Genomic DNA, 24,236 nt, shown 5'->3' with positions numbered 1-24,236 from the left:
CCCGACAACCGCTTATGCTAAAGACGGCTTCCGTTTGCTCAAACCATCAGGTGAGCACAATCGGTCCCCCGGTCCCATCAAAAGTATGAGGTTTGCACCCCATAAAAGCTTTGTAGGAGCACCCTTCGCTTGAGTTACCGGCCCCTTGATTGTTGTTGTTGTGGTGGGTGTTATTGTTGTTGTTGGAGGAGTGACCGGCCATGGTCGCATCCACGACGGTGGCTATCATTCGTTGTAGAGCTTTTTCGGGAGTCTCATGGTGTGGCACACGACGAGGAGGCATTGTTCCTTCAAAACACAAGAATACCTTTGATTAGTATTTTCAATAATACTAATCATGATATGGAATAAGGATAGAGAAAAATTTTCCTTGACTCGCCTTAAATTCTTTATGTCGGAATGTTCATATGAGTCACCGTAATATAATCCCGGAAATTACATCACCCTAATTCATATGTGCATTCGACACTATTTCATATAGTTAAGGTGGCGCGTCAATTAAATCAAGTAACGTGAGATTAAGATTGAATAAGAATCAGATATGATAGAAGAGTTCGAGTATAATGCACAAATAGTCAAGTAATTCCTACTTCAGTAAATATGCAGGTTGTAGTCTAGATCCACTAATGTACCCTACGACTCGGAGTTGACACCAATGAACTCTAAATCCCTACAACCAACGCTCTGATACCATCTGTAGCGACCCGACCAAATCATGTTTGACGGCGCCGACTACTTAGGTCCCGTTACGTGGTCATAAGTCTTTAACATGACGTTTGACCAAAATATGTCGCATTCATTTCATAAGTAAAAGGATGTTTCAAGTTTACAAATGTAGTTCAAAAGACTAGTTACATTACAATGTTTAACGTATTAATGAAACCTATGCGACACAATTTAAAGTAGTCAAAAGACGCTCCAACTATGCATGTATACTCAACATCCAAGCAAGTATCAAAAAGAGTGCGGAAGCATGTATCAAGTAGCGTTCAAGGACCTGAGAAAACATATAGAAAACTGTCAACAAAAATGTTGGTGAAATCATAGGTGTTTTAGTAAACGTTGCATTTGAACCACACGATTTTATATAATATGATTATCAAAATCATTTGCATTCCAAAGTTGTTATTTGTTTCGCGGGCACCCAACTATCAAACTTAACTGTTTTGCACCCTTTGCATAGTGTTAGAACATACACTAGACCCGAAAATATATTTCATCCGCTAACGGTAGCGAACCGTCCGAATGAGGCTCGTCAAGCCTTTGTGATCACATAATATAAGTTCACGTTTACACCCTGCAAGTGTAACTAATGATAATTGAATTGAGGATTTTTGTTCAAACTCGTACGTGGAATGTTCGTTTTCGTACTTGTGTTCAAAGTGTAAAAGCATGATATGTATATGTTTCTCATCCCATAGTTTAAAGCATAAAAGTTGTTTGAAAGATGGACTATGATCTCACCTTGAGTGCACGTATGAAAAGTACTTCACAAAGTAACGTATGCAAAGGACAATGCTAGTCTTGACCTAAACAAATAGGTCGTATCAATAACGGTAAACACGATAGGTCAAAGATGTTCAATTAGTCCTATGGCTCGTTACGACTCGATTATGTAGCATGTGAATCAAATTGTCAAGTTTCATGCAAGATACTAGTATAGAAACAAGTTAGAAAGATTGCACAATCATTTGGTTAAGTTTGACAAAAAGTCAAACTTTGGTCGGTCAAAGTCAAAGAAAAAGTCAACACGTTCGGGTCGGGTCCCGAACTATTTTTCTGAGGTATTTAATCATGTATAAGCATGTTAGAACAAGTTATATGTGAATCGGAGGTCCGTAGCATGGCAAACATTTTTCATAATTTGACCAAATTGGACAGCCCACTTTGGCGCGCCGCGCGGGCATATGGCGTGCCGCGACATTACCTGTGCAGAGAATTCTGGCAGTTTTCAAGTTTAATGTACGAACCTAACTTCAAACAATCACCATTTATGACCCGCAAACAACCAAAACATGTATCTTATATCATCGGAAAGGTATTTTGACAAGGAAAGCAACTAAACACATTTCATCAATCACATTTACTTTTACAACAACCAAATATTACATTCAAAGCTCCTCATTTAATGCATCCAAGTTCATAAATGCAATTCGATGATTCGGAAACCAATTTACATGAACGATATGCCGTTTCGAAGGTAATCAAGTGTACAATACAACCTAACACTTACAATTAACATTTCTTGTCATTCAAAGCATCAAAAGTCCATTTCAAGTTCATCAAACCCTAACCCAAATTCACCAAAATCACTAATCAAGTTTATGAAGTTTTCTAAAACAACTTACACATCAAATCGAAGCTAGTGATGTTAGGAACACATTTAATACATGCATTTATAACATTTAACAACATTTAAGCAACCAAATCATCAATCAAACACACCAAACTTTCAAGTTCATGCTAGTTATCAAAAATAACGAGATCGAACATATAAATCATATATTCATGTTAGACTTGAACCATAGACACTAATTAACAACTTTATAAGTTAAAAACATCAAGAACACAAAATCTAGTGATTTTAGAAAGTTACCCAAACTTGATGAAATCGGTATGGAATCGAAGAGGAAGTTGCAAGGAGTTCAAATATGTAATTTGTTTTGATTGAAGCTTTCTTGAACGAATTTAGATGATGATTCTTGGAGATGGAGTTTTAGAGATAGTTTGAAAGTGTTAAAAGAAAAGAGAAAAGAAATTGATAAAGTGAATGGAGGAGATGGAGTGTTGACCTTTGACCTAGTCAAAGGTTTGGTACTTTGGCAAGTTTGGTCCCTCTAGTTTCATTCGGGTGCGGGAATTACCTAAACGAGATATTTTTAAAACGCGTATTAATGAGGGATGTCATAAACATATAACGGAATTTAAATAGTTAAACGGAAAAGTAAACGGAAAAAGGCGGGATGTTACAAAGTGAACCACAAGATTTGTAACATCGAAATAATAGTTAACCATTCCAAAATTTGTTTCACGAGCACCCAATTATCAATGCTTAACATTCCTTCCATAGAACCCCATCACAATAGTGTTAGAACATACGCTGTTTCACGAAAATATATTTCATTCGTAGACGGTAGCGAATCGCCTGAATGAGGGTTTGTCAAACCCATATGGATCCATACAACATAAGTTCTCGCTTACACCCGGAAAGTGTAACTAATGATAATCGAATTGAGAATTTTGTTCTAAACTCGTATGTAGAATGTTTGTTTTCCTGTACTTGTGTTCACTTAGTTAAAAAGAAACGTTTATGTTTTCTCATCCCAAATGTAAGTTCAAAGAGTAAAAGTGGGACTATGATCTCACCTTGAGTGCACGAGTAATAGAGTACTTCAACAAGTAAACGTGTGCAAAGAACAAAGCTAGTCTTGACCTAAATAAATAGGTCGTATCAATAACGGTAAACACGATAGGTCAAAGTGTTCAATTAGTCCTATGGCTCGTTACGAATCGATCATTATAGCATGTGAATCAAATTATCAAGTTTCATGCAAGGTACAAGTATAAAAGCATGTTAGAATGATTGCATAAGTATTTGGTTAAGTTTGATTAAAAGTCAACTTTGGTCGGGTCAAAGTCAACGAAAAAGTCAACACGTTCGGGTTGGGTCCCGAACTATTTTTCTGAGATTTTTATTCATATATAAGCATGTTAAAACAAGTTACATGTGAATCGGAGGTGCGTAGCATAGCAAACATTTTTCGAATTTTGACCATGTAGGTCAGAACCCAAACACGGCAAATGCCACGCCGCGACCAAAGGGGGCCGCGGCTCGACACTTAACGTGGTCTGGTGCCTGGTTAGTTTCAATTTCCAAGTCCAAATCCAAACTTCATTTAAACACAAAACACAAACCGTAAACTCTTACGACACGTATCTTATATCGTTGGAAAGGTAATTTGACAAGGAACACAACTAAACACGTTTCATCAATCAAAAATATCATTTGAAAATATCGAGTTTCCAAATTAAATGATCAATTAATGCTCATCATTAATGCTTCAATTTCATAAATGCACAATTATGATTCGGGAATTAAATGCACACATGTGATACGCCGTTTCGTAGACAATTACGCATACAATACAACTAACCACTTACCAACAACAATTCATGGCATTCAATGTATCAAATGTTCACATTTAGTTCTATCAAACCCTAACCAACATCACCAAGATCAATAATCAAGTTTATGAAGTTTTCTAAAACAACCTACACATCAAATTGAAGCTAGTGATGCTAGTAACACAATTAAAACATGCACTTATAACATTTAGCAACATTCAAGCAACCAAATCACCAAATCATACATACCAAAGTTCAAGTTCATGCTAGTTGCTTAAAATAACGAGATCGAACATATAAATCATATATTCATGTTAGACTTGAGCCATAGACACTAATTAACACTTTTATAAGTAAAAATCATCAAGAACACAAAATCTAGTGATTTTAGAAAGTTACCCAAATGTAGTAAAGTTGGTATGGATTCGAAGAGGAAGATGCAAGGATTCCGAATACGTAATTTGTTTGAATTGGTGCTTGCTCGATTTGATTTAGATGATGAATCTTTGGATTGGTGTTTGAGAGAATTTGGTGAAAGTATTAAAGAAAAAGGAAAATGAAATGGAAAAAGAAAGGAGGTGAGTGTGACTAGTCCATCTTGTCACATCTTTGTTCAATTAGCAAAAGTAGTCCCTCGAGTTCAGTTGCGGGTACGTGAATTACCTAAACGAGATAATTTAAACGCGTATCAACGGAAAGTGTTATAATTATATAACGGACTTTAGAATAAATAAACGAAAAAAGTAAACGGAAAAAGGCGGGATGTTACATCATAGCTTATATTCATATCAACTAAACCGTTAAATATTTTATTAATATATCTCAATTTAATAATCACACACACACACACACACACACACATATATATATATATATATATATATATATATATATATATATATATATATATATATATATATATATATACATACATAATAGTTCGTGAATCGTCGAGCATAGTCAATGGGTAATTGAATACATAAACATAGTTCAAAGTTTTTGAGATTTCAACATTACAGACTTTGCTTATCGTGTCAGAATAATATAAAGATAAAGTTTAAATTTGGTCGGAAATTTTCGGGTTGTCACAGTACCTACCCGTTAAAGAAATTTTGTCCCCGAAATTTGATCGAGGTCGTCATGAATAACAGTAAGAATGTTATTATGACGAATATAAGCTGATACATAGAATTTTATCATGATTTAGAAATACGGGTAAAATAATTCGATTTCTCGAAGCGTATGAGTGAAGCTACTGTAAAAGAGTGAAATGAGAAAATAAATATTTGCCTTATCTTTTGACGTCATCACGGTTGATCTTCGGCTTAAAGAAAATCTTTGTAATCTATATAGGATTTGATTCTTCGGTGACTAAGAAAATTATGATCCTCTTCGATTTAATGCGATAATCTATCTCAATTTCTCTGTCAGATATTTCGCTATAAATCCACCTCCCTCATTTCCTTTTAACTCACACCCTCCATTATTTCTCTCTCAACTCATACTTTAAAGCATTCATCAATATGCTCCATCCAGTTCTGCTTCTTAATATATTCCTAGCCTTCATATCAGTCATTCTTCTTTTTCATCTATTGCCGGAAGAATCTATTTACTTCTACTATACACTTGGTTTTATAGTGTTTTTAGTTCTTCCGTGTCTTTATATTGCTATATGCATCGATATATATGGTTTATAATTTCTGGGTGGTTGTTGGGTTTTATATCTTCTCTTATATTTCGATGTCCCTGCTTCTGTCTCCCATAATCATTGTCATCTCCAGTTAATGCTTTCTTTTATTTGTACGATTTATACCCCAATTTCTATTTTGGAGCTTTGTCCTTTCGTTTCTTCTTCTTGCAAGTAAGTACCGCTTATAATGGTCCATAATTCGCAGATATGAATTTCGGAATGAATATTGTTAATGTTCTAAGAAGGAAATTGTAATGGCATGATCTTGACTTGTCAAATTACTAGAATACCTCGAAAAAGACCGAACCATCAAGAAATACGTTCTTGATATTTTAGAGGTTAAAGAGAATATAAGAGTCGTGTAACATGACACATGATGACGTTATGATCTGTGAATCATCACGTTTCATTTAGAAACTCAGCATGAATTACTGTAATATAATCACGTTGATCAAGTATCATTATATTATACTAATTCATACTTCAGCTCCCAACACTACTTCAAAAGTATTCCTATTTTAAAATTAAATGTTTCAGAATTTAGAAACAAAAATAGTTTCTTTTATGATGCAATACAGATAGTGCGAAGAGGTAAATGATTTCAGATAAGAATAATTATGGAAATATCTTCAGAATATCGAGGATATTTATAATGAAAGATACGATGATATCTTAAAATTTCTAATATCAGAGGATGATGAAGAATATTGTCCTTAGGTGTTAAGAGTCGGGAGCAAGGTATTCGTTAATGACTTCAGCAGATACTGAATCATTTAGAATCTTTGAAGGCAAGTTCAGTCTTTGTGATTTGTCCACAGCCTCCTTCATACTTTGCTCAATCTGTTTTCCAGTTACAAATCTTCCCTTTTTCCGAGCTTTACCAACACACTATTCTTTATCATCAAACTTTTTACTGTTAAGATCGTTTTCAGTTTTTGCTGCTTCATCAGCATTTCAAGAACTAGTTCGTAGTTCAGGCTGTTTTTCAGAAACTTCACATTCAAAGTATGTAAGTCCAAAAGATAGACGTTATATGTACACATATAACTGTTGACGTAGACACGCTGTGAAATTTCAAAATACTGATTGCTAATTCCCGATGATTAGTATGGCAATCCTCGTTACAATATGCAGATGAGTAAATGATGGGGTTTTGATAAATATAATGATTTTTCGAAAAAATCCTAGATCATTACGGTTGCTGATAAGTTTACTGCTAATGTGGTGGAATATAAATGGTTCCCTGGTAACAATGATGAATAGGTAATCATCATAGTAAGGCTTATTCGAATGAATAATTGAAGTTGATTTGCTGGAGCTGTGACAAAACTGTCTACTTTGAAGAGGGATTGAAAAGTTATTTTTGCTAATAAATGCCAAAGGTTCTGACACGGATACGTGTTAAACTATGACTTTGGTTTCGAGGGTTTTTCAGGTACATAACCGTGGGTAATATGTGGTTGGATCATCTTCTCAATTGTTCATTATTTGAAGTATCTTCGGGAATTTCGAAGGGTTTGAACACAAATTGTAATCGTTAATATACATATGATGTTCTAGAATTTTGAATAATACGAATATTTTTCTGGGTAGAAGTGATGTTCTAGCACAATTTTGAAGTCAAAGTATAACTTTGAAAGTTATAGGGATTTAATAGTAAAGGTATCGGTTATATCTTAACTTGGATTCTGATCTGTTAAAATCAGAATATGTAATCGAGTTTGGATGAAATGGTTGTTCTGATTTCTATAAAAGAATGTATATTGTTGTGAAAGTAGGGAGTATAATGGATGATTTGTTGAATCAGATTTGAAGAATGTAACATATTAATTGTCAATTTATATATCTCTCGAGTATTACCTACCCGTTAAAAAAAATTTCACAATCAATATTTGTACAATAGAATTTTTATTACAGTCTTTATGAAAATATATATGTGTATATTTTCTTAGTTGTAACATAGATTTAATGAGTTGTTATTAAATTAAACTCATTTGATTTACGGTTGAAACTAGAATTGAGTAATCCCTAAAACTTTAGAAATTACATAAGTATTTCTTCAATAATATTGAAATTATGAATCAATACTTCGTTATTTGTTGATGCATGATGTTGGTGTTCATGGAATTCTTGTGAACTTCGTAAGATACGAATGATGTTATCTGAAAAGTTTCGAGTACATCGATGATGAAAGTGTAAAATCAAACATATATTTGAATAATACACTTGATTTATTATGAATTGGAATTTACTAAATTGAGACAGAGATTGTAGTTAATGATGGTTAGGTTGCGGATGAAGGACGTACATTATTGCATATTAGTAATATGAATTAACCAAGTATTTAAGATCCACACATAATAGCTTAGTATGGAAAGATTTATTATGGTTTGAAAATTTATATATATAAGATATACATATAAATCCTTCAGTGGAAATGAGTTAATACTTCATAACTCATTGATACAATATACGCATTATTAATTCGTAATGATGTCCACAGTGATTCTTGAACTGACGGAGTTTGTGATGTTATAGGTGTTATTGATTCTGATGATGCTAACGGCACTGACTGTGCTGGTGACGCTAACGGTACTGTTGATGCTGTTGGTAAAACAAGTCTAGCTTGTAAATCACACACCATTCTTGTCAGGGTTTCTAATCTTCCTTCCATCATTTTGGTTCACTCAACCGATTTATGGTTAGGGCTAGAATAGATAATCTCTAAGACTTTAGAGATTACATAATCTTCACAAAATGTTTCTCCAATGAAGTTATGAATTAATACTTCATCGTTTATTGTTGTTGGTATTCCTTGATACCTACAGAACGTATGCCATTGGTGCTCGTGGGACAGATTGTAAAGTTGAGGTTTACAACACGGTTGTGGTTGGGAGTGATAATGGTACTGTTGGCGTTGATGATGGTGGTTCTGATTATGCTGCTGCTGGTGTTTGTAACCTTTGCACCATATTTTCCAAAGCCGCTACCCGAGCGGATAAATAAAATCTAGAATTTGATGTAGTATATAATCGTGACCAGATACTCTGGAAATGAGAGAGAAAATGGTGTTTCGGACAGGTTCGCCGGTAAGTGCTTCAGGTTCATCGCCAAGAGGGCAATGTGGTGGATGGAAATGATTGCCTTCTTCTTGTCTCCAATGATTAAGGAGGCTACGAACCCATCATCAATTCATCCAGAATAGATGATGGTTGATGATGGCTGATTGGTTGATCCATTCCAGTCACACTGCTTTCGGAGCTTGAATGGGATTCCGTTTCGGAATCCGAGGGACTTGAACTAATGACGAATTCCATTTCGTACGATTGAATAAAGGATTTTTGTCGATATGAAATGATTTTTTTTTTGGCTATCGGATGGTATTCTACTTACATAGAATATCTATATATATAGAACAAAAGATTTCGTAGATTACGGAGGAATTTACGGAATATGTCAGGCAAGGTTTACAGTAACAGATACGCTAAGATATTAGCAGATACGCTAAGATATAAATTTTGTCTGTACACTATCTATGCAATAAATGCAGGAAAACGTGTATAGACTTAATGATGTGTGCGAGGTGGTGTACGAAATACTATTATTGTTTACTACAAAATACGATGAAATTACACAAGTTTTATTTAATTTACGGATGGATATACCTAAACCTTGCTACAACACTATAGGCAGTGTACCTAATCGTTAGAGTAGTGTAGTTTTTAGTAAGTCCGGTTCGTTCCACAGGGAGCTAGTGATACGTACTATATTTTTATAAACTATATTTGTATAAAATATATATAATTATATAAGTAGTAATATTATAAAAAGGGGGTTTTACCGTTTAATGACGGGTTTGTCGATTTTATATAAAGCGTAAAGATAAATGATGATAATTAAAGTGCGATATATAAAATTGCGATAAATTAAATAACGGTAAAAAAAATTGCGATAATTAAAAAGTACGATAATTAAAAGTGCGATAAGATATGAAATAAAGGAATTATGCTTATTTAAACTTCCGTAATCATGATGTTTGACGTGTTGATTTTAATTTATTACCATGGGTTAATTGTCCTTTGTCCTGGATTATTCAATATGTCCATACGGTTTTTGTCCATAATAGTCCATCAGTCATAAATATAAAGTGCGAGTGTCCTCGTCAAATTATCCTTATATCCGAAGTCAAATATTCTAACTAATTGGGGACTTAATCTGTAATAAGGTTTAATACATTGTTAATGATTACACCAGGTTATCGACTGTGTGCAATCCAAGGTTTTAATACTTTATTATCAGTTACACCAAGTGTCCTTGTTTTAATGAGTCCATTGACTATTAATCCATCCCCGTGTCCGGTTAAATGAACGATTATTAGTACTTATAAATATCCCACCCATCGTGTCCGATCGAGTATATGTGGTTATTTATAGGTACGTCCAATTGTAAATCTTTATATTTAATTAACGAACTATCATTCAGTTAAACAAATATAAAGCCCATTAATAGTCCATAGTCCAATTTCTACAAGTGTCGGTCTTTTGTCCAAACCCCAATTATGGTACAAAGCCCAATTACCCCGTCTTTAATATTTAGCCCAACATTATGATTACTTCGACTTAAATAAGCATAATAATAACTTAGCTACGAGACATTAATTTAAAAAGGTTGAACATAACTTACAATGAGTATTAATAGCGTAGCGTTACACGGACAGAATTTTGACTTACAAACAGACAACATTCGCCAACATAACCTTATTATTAAACATTAATATTAAAATTATAATATAAATATAAATATATATTTTGAGAGTAAGAGATAGAAAAAGATGTGTTTAAAACGTCGAGGAAACTGCCTTTTTATAATACTTGGCCTGCTACAGTAACTCATGCGAGTGCATGAGTTTTGTGCCTTCTGGCCATGCGATCGCATGGCCAGCTGTTCCAGCTCACATTGAGTTTTAAACGTGGGTTGCGCGTATTTAGTTAATATATAATATAATATATAGAATTTTATATAATTAATTATATATTATATTATATTCTTGTGCATTGTTGACTTGTAATTTTAGCTCCATTGCGTCGCACTTTGATAGTTGGTTCATGTCCCAGTTCCGGATTTTCGAACGTCCTTTCGTACGTGGAGATATCTTGTACTTTGCGTTCCGCGGCTCGTACTCTTGTAATTTTTAGACGTTTCTCATCAATAATTCGAACCACTTGGATTGTACTTTGTACTTTTTAGCTTTTTGATCATTTGCGTCTTCAAATAGTTGTTTTCTTCTTTTGTCTTCGCACTTATTTATTTAAACGAATATTACATAAAAATAGAAAAATTACAACTAAAAGCTTTACATATTGGAAGGATATTGTGCCTAAATATATGTTCATTTGGAGCACTATCAAATATCCCTACACTTGAGCGTTGCTTGTCCTCAAGCAATACAGAACTTAAAATAAAATCACACTTCACTCGAATCACCTTTTTTTTATTCTCACACTTTATACATCAGTGATTTTATTACTGCGGTATGAACAATGGTAGTAACGATGTAGTTTACAGTCCCACATGACTATGAAAATTTAGATCCTTTAAGGAAATTGAATCTTTATGAAAATATTTGATCTTTTGAAAATTCATTCTAGCTTTTACCCTAGATAAGTTTTCCGGAATAACCCTTCACCGGTGTTTGCAAATTATTTTTTTGGGTTTTGTGGGTTTCAGTTTTAAAAATTTCAGCTCAAAAACTTGTGGTTTTGTGTCACTCACTTGCTAATCCTTGTATTAGGAAAGCACAAGTCCAGTATACTTGCTCTGTATATTACCTTTCGGTAAACTACCGTCCGGTTGTAAAAGAAAGCGTTGAACAAGCAACTGTTAAGGCAATATCTAATGACATGCAGATGTTCATGGTCTAAAACGTGTCGGATGCAATTACTATCCTTTGTAGGAGCAATAGTAAAGATCACCCTATAATTTTTCAGTCTGGCACAAGGTCCTGTCTTCGACCATGCTATGCAACCACCATTCTTACGGTTGACACCTGAATTGGTTCAGGTGACCTAATGAATTCTAGGTGAATTCCTAGGATTTTACGTTCATTGGTAATGAACGCATTGAAAATAGGTTTTCAGAAAACAAATCGGTTTTAATTTGATCAAAATATTTTCTCGTTCAAGCTCTAGTTTAGATATCATCGAATTCCATGAGTTTGTAATTCTCAATCTTTAAAGTCAATCTCAAGGATTGAGTAATATCAGTCTTAAAAGCTGGTTTTTAATCTTTAAGGAGATTATCCTTTCTGGGGGTCTGATTCATTAGTCTTATCATTAGCCTTCCCCATTTTACGATACAGATCCTCTCATGGTTAGGATAAGTCTGACCACTTGACGACCCTGTTTGATGCCGAGGTCCGTGGATTTCCTGCTGATTTTAGAGATGACTTTTCTAGATTTTTTGTCAACCTACAGCTAGTCTGGACGACAACTTCCTGACCTAAATCAAGAAGCGCGTGTCTTTTTCGGAAGACTTTACTTCCTTTTAATGATGGAATTGATTCATTGTGTAGATCCATCTATTCTTTCAAAGGTATTACAATAAATCGGGTAAAACTGATTAGTTTAGTCCAAAGCAAAAGTACCTGCAATAATCCAGTTTGTAATTACTAAGGTTGTTGAATGATAGATGACGCGCCTCATCGTTCATTCCTTTTGTTGTAATTTCACATATGTTTTGCATCTTATCGTCAAAATTAGTAGCTTTTGCTGAACTTTAATGTCAGTATTTGAAAATGCGCCGTTTTACCCTGTTTTGTACATAAGATAAACTACAAACATGTATATAATATATATATATATAAATTTTTTATATAAAAACCTTTATTTATTAAAACAATTTGAATAATTTTTTTTTTAAAATTTTGTTTCCTTTTACTTTAGGTAATTTCGGTATGTTTACCTAGTCCGTCCCTCGACAAAATTTAAAATTTGTTGTTTTTAAAGCTATTGTTTTATAAGCAAAGATTTTTGGGTTTTTTAATTTTTTTGGTATACTTTAGATCAATAAAATTAAAAATAATGATAACAAAATTTTTCGCCCCGCCCTCGGGTAAAGCAATTTCGGTTCCATGACCTAGTCTTTAACTTACGACGAATTTTAGAAATTATTTTTTTAAACGTAATGAAATAAAGTAAATTTTTGTTTTTAAATTCACACAAAACTTAAATTTAAAAATGCATATTAATTTTATTCAAAACCTACAAAAAAAAAATAATTCAGAATGGGGGAAGAAAACTAGTTCTTTAGTGTCTGCTAGTGGAAAAGACCAATCAGATTCCATTCTCGGAACTACACGAGAACAGAACAACTAACTCTAGACAGCATTTTCTTTTTAGAACATCTGAATCTCCCCACACTTAGTAAGCTGTGGTGTCGAAATTGTGATTAACTTCATTGTCAATTTCTCTTGGACCATAATCAACTTGCATATCTGTGACTTTTGCTTTAAGCCATTGGTCGGATTCCTGTGTAATTTCCACAAATTCAACTAGTTTCGCCTTTTCTTTAGGCGATAGATTAGATACTAATCGGTTACATAACTTAAAGTTCCCCTTGGTTCTAGCATCGCGAATCCATTTAATAAGTTTCTTCATTGAACTATTAATAACGGAGTCATTTAATTTTGTATCAACAACGGGGTTCTTTGTTATCAAGTCATCATTAAGTGTTACTTCATTTTCCCCACACTTAGGTGTTTTATTATTGTTAAGCACTACCGTTGGAGTTGGTAAAACAATATGCTTCTCATCGATCGTTTTTATTGGTTCAACGGTTTTGGTTGGTGGAGATTTAGACTTTTGACTCACAAAGGTGATCGATTTTTCATCATTACTAAGTGTCATTCTACCTTTTCTTACATCAAACAACGCCCCGGTGGACGCTAAGAATGGTCGACTTAAAATTAGAGGAATGTTTGAGTCCTCTTCTATGTCAATGACAATAAATTCGACTAGAAAGGTTAAATTACCTACTTGAACTGGTAGGTTGTCAGCAATTCCAACTGGGTGCCTAATGGTTTGATCAAAGAGTCAAATACTCATTTCCGTTAGACTAAACTCATCTACTCCTAATCTCTTATATAATGAAAGAGGCATTACACTAACACTTGCACCTAAATCTGCTAGTGCATCATACATGACACAATCACTAAGTAGACAAGGAACAATAAATTCACCCGGATCACCCACCCTAGATGGAGGTTTTGGTGGAACTTGTAGTGACCCGAACTTTTCCATGTTTATATATATATTAAATGAAATTGTTATTTACATGATTAAGTGTTTCCAACATGTTAAGCAATCAAACTTGTTAAGACTTGATTAATTGAAATAGGTTTCATATAGACAATTGACCACCCAAGTTGCCCGGTGATTCACGAACGTTAAAACTTGTAAAAACTATACGATGACATATATATGGTTATATATAGTTAACATGATTTTATTATAAGTATGTATCTCATTAGGTATTTTAACAATGAGTTATATACATAAAAATGAGACTATTAATTTAAGAAACTCGAAAACGATATATATAACGATTATCGTTATAACAACGTCTTACTAGGTACATATGAATCATATTAAGATATTGATACACTTGGTTAATTATGTTAAATGATAAGTAAATATATTATTAAGTGTATTAACAATGAAATACATATGTAAAAATAAGACTACTAACTTAATGATTTCGAAACGAGACATATATGTAACGATTATCGTTGTAACGACATTTAACTGTATATATATCATACTAAGATATATTATATATCATAATATCATGATAATATAACAATTTAACATCTAATTTGTTATAATAAATAATGGGTTAACAACATTCAACAAGATCGTTAACCTAAAGGTTTCAAAACAACATTTACATGTAATGACTAACGATGACTTAACGACTCAGTTAAAATGTATATACATGTAGTGTTTTAATATGTATTCATACACTTTTGAAAGACTTCATGAAACTTATCAAAATACTTCTACTTAACAAAAATGCTTACAATTACATCCTCGTTCAGTTTCATCATCAATTCTACTCGTATGCACCCGTATTCATACTCGTACAATACACAGCTTTTAGATGTATGTACTATTGGTATATACACTCCAATGATCAGCTCTTAGCAGCCCATGTGAGTCACCTAACACATGTGGGAACCATCATTTGGCAACTAGCATGAAATATCTCATAAAATTACAAAAATATGAGTAATCATTCATGACTTATTTACATGAAAACAAAATTACATATCCTTTATATCTAATCCATACACCAACGACCAAAAACACCTACAAACACTTTCATTCTTCAATTTTATTCATCTAATTGATCTCTCTCAAGTTCTATCTTCAAGTTCTAAGTGTTCTTCATAAATTCCAAAAGTTCTAGTTTCATAAAATCAAGAATACTTCCAAGATTGCAAGTTTACTTCCAAGTTTTCTAAATCCATTCCAAGTAATCATCCAAGATCAAGAAACCTTTGTTACTTACAGTAGGTTATCTTTATAATACAAGGTAAAAATCATATTCAAACTTTAATTCAATTTCTATAACTATAACAATCTTATTTCGAGTGGAAATCTTACTTGAAATTGTTTTCGTGTCATGATTCTGCTTCAAGAACTTTCATGCCATCCAAGGATCCTTTGAAGCTAGATCTATTTTTCTCATTTCCAGTAGGTTTATCCAAGGAACTTGAGGTAGTAATGATGTTCATAACATCATTCGATTCATACATATAAAGCTATCTTATTCGAAGGTTTAAACTTGCAATCACTAGAACATAGTTTAGTTAATTCTAAACTTGTTCGCAAATAAAAGTTAATCCTTCTAACTTGACTTTTAAAATCAACTAAACACATGTTCTATATCTATATGATATGCTAAATTAATGATTTAAAACCTGGAAACACGAAAAACACCGTAAAACCGAATTTACGCCGTCGTAGTAACACCGCGGGCTGTTTTGGGTTAGTTAATTAAAAACTATTATAAACTTTGATTTAAAAGTTGTTATTATGGGAAAATGATTTTTATTATGAACATGAAACTATATCCAAAAATTATGGTTAAACTCAAAGTGGAAGTATGTTTTCTAAAATGGTCATCTAGACGTCGTTCTTTCGACTGAAATGACTACCTTTTCAAAAACGACTTGTAACTTATTTTTCTAACTATAAACCTATACTTTTTCTGTTTCGATTCATAAAATAGAGTTCAATATGAAACCATAGCAATTTGATTCACTCAAAACGGATTTAAAATGAAGAAGTTATGGGTAAAACAAGATTGGATAATTTTTCTCATTTTAGCTACGTGAAAATTGGTAACAAATCTATTCCAACCATAACTTAATCAACTTGTATTGTATATTATGTAATCTTGAGATACCATAGACACGTATACAATGTTTCGACCTATCATGTCGACACATCTATATATATTTCGGAACAACCATAGACACTCTATATGTGAATGTTGGAGTTAGCTATACAGGGTTGAGGTTGATTCCAAAATATATATAGTTTGAGTTGTGATCAATACTGAGATACGTATACACTGGGTCGTGTATTGATTCAAGATAATATTTATCGATTTATTTCTGTACATCTAACTGTGGACAACTAGTTGTAGGTTACTAACGAGGACAGCTGACTTAATAAACTTAAAACATCAAAATATATTAAAAGTGTTGTAAATATATTTTGAACATACTTTGATATATATGTATATATTGTTATAGGTTCGTGAATCAACCAGTGGCCAAGTCTTACTTCCCGACGAAGTAAAAATCTATGAAAGTGAGTTATAGTCCCACTTTTAAAATCAAATATTTTTGGGATGAGAATACATGCAGGTTTTATAAATGATTTACAAAATAGACACAAGTACGTGAAACTACATTCTATGGTTGAATTATCGAAATTGACTATGCCCCTTTTTATTAAGTCTGGTAATCTAAGAATTAGGGAACAGACACCCTAATTGACGCGAATCCTAAAGATAGATCTATTGGGCCTAACAAACCCCATCCAAAGTACCAGATGCTTTAGTACTTCGAAATTTATATCATATCCGAAGGGTGTCCCGGAATGATGGGGATATTCTTATATATGCATCTTGTTAATGTCGGTTACCAGGTGTTCACAATATGAATGATTTTTATCTCTATGTATGGGATGTGTATTGAAATATGAAATCTTGTGGTCTATTGTTACGATTTGATAAATATAGGTTAAACCTATAACTCACCAATATTTTGTTGACGTTTAAAGCATGTTTATTCTCAGGTGAATGCTAAGAGCTTCCGCTGTTGCATACTAAAATAAGGACAAGATTTGGAGTCCATGTTTGTATGATATTGTGTAAAAACTGCATTCAAGAAACTGATTTCGATGTAACATATTTGTATTGTAAACCATTATGTAATGGTCATGTGTAAACAGGATATTTTAGATTATCATTATTTGATAATCTACGTAAAGCTTTTTAAACCTTTATTTATGAAATAAAGGTTATGGTTTGTTTTAAAAATGAATGCAGTCTTTGAAAAACGTCTCATATAGAGGTCAAAACCTCGCAACGAAATCAATTAATATGGAACGTTTTTAATCAATAAGAACGGGACATTTCAGTTGGTATCCGAGCGTTGGTCTTAGAGAACCAGAAAATTTGCATTAGTGTGTCTTATCGAGTTTGTTATGATGCATTAGTAAGTCTGGACTTCGACCGTGTTTTCTTTAAAAATGATTGCTTAACATTTTTGTTGGAAACTATATATTATTAACATGTATATATTATGTGATATATTAATCTCTTAACATGTTTGATATTGTGTGATAGATGTTTACCTCTAGCTCAAATCCCATTGACTCACCTAATAATAACGAAGAGTCGAATATATATTGGACTGATTCACAAGTTCTCGAAGAAGAACCGGAAGAAGAATCAGAACCGGAAGAAGAATCAGAACCGGAAGAGGAGGAACCGGAGGAGGAAATAGAACCGGTGGAGGAAATAATAAAACGGTTAAGTAAAAGAAAATCCTAAACCAATCGACCAAGGTTAATTATGGTCAATGGTGTTTCCGCCAAGGAAGCAAAATATTGGGAGGATTACCAATTCTCCGATGAATCGGATTCCGACGAGAATTCCGATGATGTTATAGAAATTACCCCAACTGAATTTAAGAAGGCAAAAGAAAATAATAAGGGAAAGGGCATAAAAATAGAGAAATCTAATTCCAACCCCGATGAACTTTATATGTATCGTCAACCCCCGAAGCCCTTAAGTTGTAACAATGACCCGGGAAACTCTAAACCACCAGGTTTTTCTAAACCGTTGTGGAAAACGACAGCTCGTATTAGGGGAACATCATATATCCCTAGAAACTTGGCAAAATGAACCAAAACCGAAGAAGAAGAAATGAGCGAGTTGGAATAAGATAGTTGTATTCGTGTGGTGTAATATATGTAATATAGTGTGCTTATGCTTTATGATATATGTAAAAATTGCTTGTATTAATAAGTATTTTTTTATGAATCTAACTCTTGTCTATTTTACAGTATGAAAACACAAAATGGATAGACAACCCAATATTTTAAGAGACCTACCCAGAGACATGATTGATGAAATCTTGTCTAGAGTCAGTCAGAATTCTTCGGCACAACTATTTACGGTGAAATTAGTTTGTAAGACATTCGAAGAACGTTCCAAGAATGTCTTGGTTTATAAGAGACTTTCGTTTGAAAGATGGGGGATATCACATTGGGAAACACATAAGTTACGATGTGTTTACTTTGACGCATATATTGCGGGGAACCCAAATGCTATTTTACGCAACGGGTTAAGAAATTATTTTGACTCAATGTATCCGAATATAGGACTTCATGATTTAGAAAAAGTGGCTAACATGCAACATAAAGAAGCATGCTATGCTTATGGGTTAGTAATGTTCGCTTCTCACCAAAGTGAGAAAAAGAACATCGGGCTACAACTATTAAACAAAACGTTCCCACAAGTGACGGAGTCGGTAATTGGGGTAAGAAATGAGGTTTTTAGGTTATTACGAGACTGTTGGTCATTACGTAACCCTCATCCCTTTGACGATGTTACAACACGCTGTCTTATCAACGGCTATAACGGTTATGTTCCACAAGACTAAGGATGGGAAGTAGTCCTAGTAAAACCAGAATGCATGACTTGTTTCTAGACGTATGAATTACGTGTCTTTATTGCCTTTGCTGAACGACTTGTGTACTAGCTAGAATTATCTTCACAACTATCTTGTATCAAAGTTATTATGTGCTATATTTCATGCTTTATGTAAAATAAGCGGTATTGTAAGTTTGTAAAATATTGTATAAAAGTTTGAATGCGAAATATTATTATAATCAGTTTTTCATATAGAATTGTAGTAGTTGAATTGTATATTAGCTACTAAGTATGAACTTAACGGGTAGGTACTACCCGAATTTAAACTTATAAAACGCTAATATGAAGAAAAAGCTTTTATAAATGAGTTCATATTATGCTACGAAATACTATTAACTACTCTTAATATTCTGTATGATTAACTTGTTCCATTTAACTATTTTGAAGGAAATGGCACCGACTACTCGACACACCGTGAATATGCATGAAGAGGAATTCCGTACTTTTCTAGCTTCAAACATATCCGCAGTACAGGCTGCGCTACATACCAACAATAACCTTGGATCTAGCAGTACAGGAAATCATGTAGGATGCACCTACAAAGAATTCACTGCCTGCAAACCTTTGGAATTTGATGGAACCGAAGGACCGATCGGATTGAAACGGTGGACCGAGAAGGTCGAATCGGTGTTTGCTATAAGTAAGTGTACTGAAGAGGACAAAGTGAAGTACGCTACGCATACCTTCACAAGTTCTGCGTTAACATGGTGGAATACCTATCTAGAGCAAGTGGGACAAGATGATGCATACGCACTACCGTGGTCAGCATTCAAGCACTTGATGAACGAGAAGTAGCGTCCCAGAACCGAGGTCAATAAGCTCAAGACAGAACTTAGAGGGTTACGAACCCAAGGATTTGATATTACCACGTACGAAAGACGATTCACAGAATTGTGCCTATTGTGTCCGGGAGCGTTCGAACATGAGGAAGAGAAGATCGACGCGTTTGTGAAAGGATTACCGGAAAGAATCCAAGAAGATATAAGTTCACACGAGCCCGCCTCAATACAACAGGCATGTAGAATGGCTCACAAACTAGTGAACCAGATTGAGGAAAGAATTAAAGAACAGACGGCTGAAGAGGCCAATGTGAAGCAAGTCAAAAGAAAGAAGGAGGAAAACGGTGATAAGAATCACCAATACAACAACAACAGCAATTACAATAATAATCGCAACAATTATCCCAACAATCGCAACATCAATCGCAACTACAACAAACGACCCAACAAAAACAACAACAACAATAACAACAACAACAACAGCAACTATAATAATCATCCCAACAACAATAACAACCGCAACAACAACAACAATCAGAAGCAGCTATGCCAAAGGTGTGAAAAGTATCACTCGGGGTTCTGCACCAAATTTTGCAACAAGTGTAAAAGAAATGGTCATAGCGCGGCAAAGTGTGAGGTCTACGGACCAGGGGTTAATAGAACGAAAGGAACAAATGGTGTCGGAACGAGTAATGGCGGAGCAAGTAGTGTCGGAGAAAGTTATGCCAATGTAGTTTGTTATAAATGTGGAAAACCGGGCCACATTATTAGAAATTACCCGAATCAGGAGAACACGAATGGACAAGGCCGCGGAAGAGTTTTCAATATTAATGCGGCAGAGGCACAGGAAGACCTGAAGCTTGTTACGGGTACGTTTCTTATTGACAATAAATCTGCTTACGTTTTATTTGATTCGGGTGCGGATAGAAGCTATATGAGTAGAGATTTTTGTGCTAAATTAAGTTGTCCATTGACGCCGTTGGATAGTAAATTTTTACTCGAATTAGCAAACGGTAAATTAATTTCAGCAGATAATATATGCCGGAATCGAGAAATTAAAATGGGTAGCGAAATATTTAAGATTGATTTGATACCAGTAGAGTTAGGGAGTTTTGATGTAATAGTTGGCATGGACTGGCTGAAGAAGGTGAAAGCAGAGATCGTATGTTATAAAAATGCAATTCGCATTGTACGAGAAGAAGGAGAACCCTTAATGGTGTACGGAGAAAAGGGCAACATGAAGCTACATCTTATTAGTAATTTGAAGGCATAAAAACTAATAAGAAAGGGTTGCTATGTTGTTCTAGCACACGTCGAGAAAGTACAAACTGAAGAAAAGAGCATCAATGATGTTCCCGTCGCAAAAGAATTTCCCGATGTATTTCCGAAAGAATTACCGGGACTACCTCCACATCGATCTGTTGAATTTTAAATAGATCTTGTACCAGGAGCTGCACCAATAGCTCGTGCTCCTTATAGACTCGCACCCAGCGAGATAAAAGAACTGCAAAGCCAAGTGCAAGAACTATTAGAACGTGATTTCATTCGACCAAGCACATCACCATGGAGAGCTCCTGTTTTGTTTGTCAAGAAGAAGGATGGTACATTTAGGTTGTGTATTGACTACAAAGAGTTGAACAAAGTTACCATCAAAAACCGTTATCCACTGCCGAGAATTGACGACTTATTTGATCAACCACAAGGCTCGTCGGTTTATTCGAAGATCGATTTACGTTCTGGATATCATCAAATGCGAGTAAAGGAGGATGATATTCCAAAAACTGCTTTTAGGACGCGTTATGGTCATTACAAGTTTATGGTTATGCCGTTTGGATTGACTAACGCACCAGCTGTGTTCATGGACCTTATGAACCGAGTGTGTGGGCCATATCTTGACAAGTTTGTCATTGTTTTCATCGATGACATACTTATTTACTCAAAGAATGATCAAGAGCACGAAGAACATTTGAGAAAAGTGCTAGAAGTATTGAGGAAAGAAAAACTGTACGCTAAGTTTTCAAAGTGTGCATTTTGGTCGGAAGAAGTTCAATATCTCGGTCACATAGTGAACAAAGAAGGTATCCAGGTGGACCCGGCAAAGATTGAAACCGTTAAAAAGTGGGAAACCCCAAAAACTCCGAAGCATATACGTCAATTTTTAGGATTGGCTGGTTACTACAGAAGATTCATCCAAGATTTCTCCAAAATAGCAAAACCCTTGACTGCATTAACGCATAAAGGGAAGAAATTTGAATGGAAGGATGAACAAGAGAAGGCGTTTCAATTATTGAAGAAAAAGCTAACTACGGCACCTATATTGTCATTTCCTGAAGGGAATGATGATTTTGTGATTTATTGTGACGCATCAAAGCAAGGTCTCAGTTGTGTATTAATGCAACGGACGAAGGTGATTGCTTATGTGTCTAGACAATTGAAGATTCACGAGCAAAATTATACGACGCATGATTTGGAATTAGGTGCGGTTGTTTTTGCATTAAAGACTTGGAGGCACTACTTATATGGGGTCAAAAGTATTATATATACCGACCACAAAAGTCTTCAACACATATTTAATCAGAAACAATTGAATATGAGGCAGCGTAGGTGGATTGAATTGTTGAATGATTACGACTTTGAGATTCGTTACCACCCGGGGAAGGAAAATGTGGTAGCCGACGCCTTGAGCAGAAAGGATAGAGAACCCATTTGAGTAAAATCTATGAATATAATGATTCACACTAACCTTACTACTCAAATAAAGGAGGCGCAACAAGGAGTTTTAAAAGAGGGAAATTTAAAGGATGAAATACCCAAAGGATCGGAGAAGCATCTTAATATTCGGGAAGAAGGAACTCGGTATAGGGCTGAAAGAATTTGGGTACCAAAATTTGGAGATATGAGTGAAATGGTACTTAGAGAAGCTCATAAAACCAGATACTCAATACATCCTGGAACGGGGAAGATGTACAAGGATCTTAAGAAACATTTTTGGTGGCCAGGTATGAAAGCCGATATTGCTAAATATGTAGGAGAATGTTTGACGTGTTCTAAGGTCAAAGCTGAACATCAGAAACAATCAGGTCTACTACAACAACCTGAAATCCCGGAATGGAAATGGGAAAACATTACCATGGATTTCATTACTAAATTGTCAAGGACTGCAAGTGGTTATGATACTATTTGGGTAATAGTTAATCGTCTCACCAAGTCAGCACACTTCCTGCCAATAAAAGAAGATGACAAGATGGAGAAGTTAGCACGACTGTATTTAAAGGAAGTCGTCTCCAGACATGGAATACCAATCTCTATTATCTATGATAGGGATGGCAGATTTATTTCAAGATTCTGGCAGACATTACAGCAAGCATTGGGAACTCGTCTAGACATGAGTACTACCTATCATCCACAAACTGATGGGCAGAGCGAAAGGACGATACAAACGCTTGAAGACATGCTACGAGCTTGTGTTATTGATTTCGGAAACAGTTGGGATCGACATCTACCGTTAGCAGAATTTTCCTACAACAACAGCTACCATTCAAGCATTGAGATGGTGCCGTTTGAAGCACTTTATGGTAGAAAGTGCAGGTCTCCGATTTGTTGGAGTGAAATGGGGGATAGACAGATTACGGGTCCGGAGATAATACAAGAAACTACCAAGAAAATCATCCAAATTCAACAAAGATTGAAAACCGCCCAGAGTCGACAAAAGAGCTACGCGGACAGTAAAAGAAAAGATATAGAGTTTGAAATTAGAGAAATGGTCATGCTTAAGGTTTCACCTTGGAAAGGCGTTGTTCGATTTGGTAAACGGGGGAAACTAAATCCAAGGTACATTGGACCATTCAAGATTATAGATCGTGTCGGACCAGTAGCTTACCAACTGGAGCTACCTCAACAACTCGCGGCTGTACATAACACTTTCCACGTCTCAAATTTGAAGAAATGTTTTGCTAAAGAAGATCTCACTATTCCGTTGGACGAAATCCAAATCAATGAAAAACTTCAATTCATTGAAGAACCCGTCGAAATAAGGGATCGTGAGGTTAAGAGACTAAAACAAAACAAGATACCGATTGTTAAGGTTCGATGGAATGCTCGTAGAGGACTCGAGTTCACCTGGGAGCGTGAAGATCAGATGAAGAAGAAATACCCGCATTTATTTCCAGAAGATACGTCAACACCTCCAACTGCTTAAAATTTCGGGACGAAATTTATTTAATGGGTAGGTACTGTAGTGACCCGAACTTTTCCATGTTTATATATATATTAAATGAAATTGTTATTTACATGATTAAGTGTTTCCAATATGTTAAACAATCAAACTTGTTAAGACTTGATTAATTGAAATA

General features: G+C 34.5%; 1 protein-coding gene across 1 annotated transcript in view; it reads right to left on the bottom strand.

Annotated features, from left to right (window-relative positions):
- Positions 1 to 24,236, bottom strand: part of LOC139868501 (uncharacterized) — a 60,972-nt gene that overhangs the window by 11,015 nt on the left and 25,721 nt on the right. The gene's annotated exons all lie outside the window — the stretch shown is intronic.

Source organism: Rutidosis leptorrhynchoides, chromosome 9, assembly GCF_046630445.1.
Source record: "Rutidosis leptorrhynchoides isolate AG116_Rl617_1_P2 chromosome 9, CSIRO_AGI_Rlap_v1, whole genome shotgun sequence".
NCBI classification, from domain to species: domain Eukaryota; kingdom Viridiplantae; phylum Streptophyta; class Magnoliopsida; order Asterales; family Asteraceae; genus Rutidosis; species Rutidosis leptorrhynchoides.
This window is presented reverse-complemented; position numbering and strand designations above follow the sequence as displayed.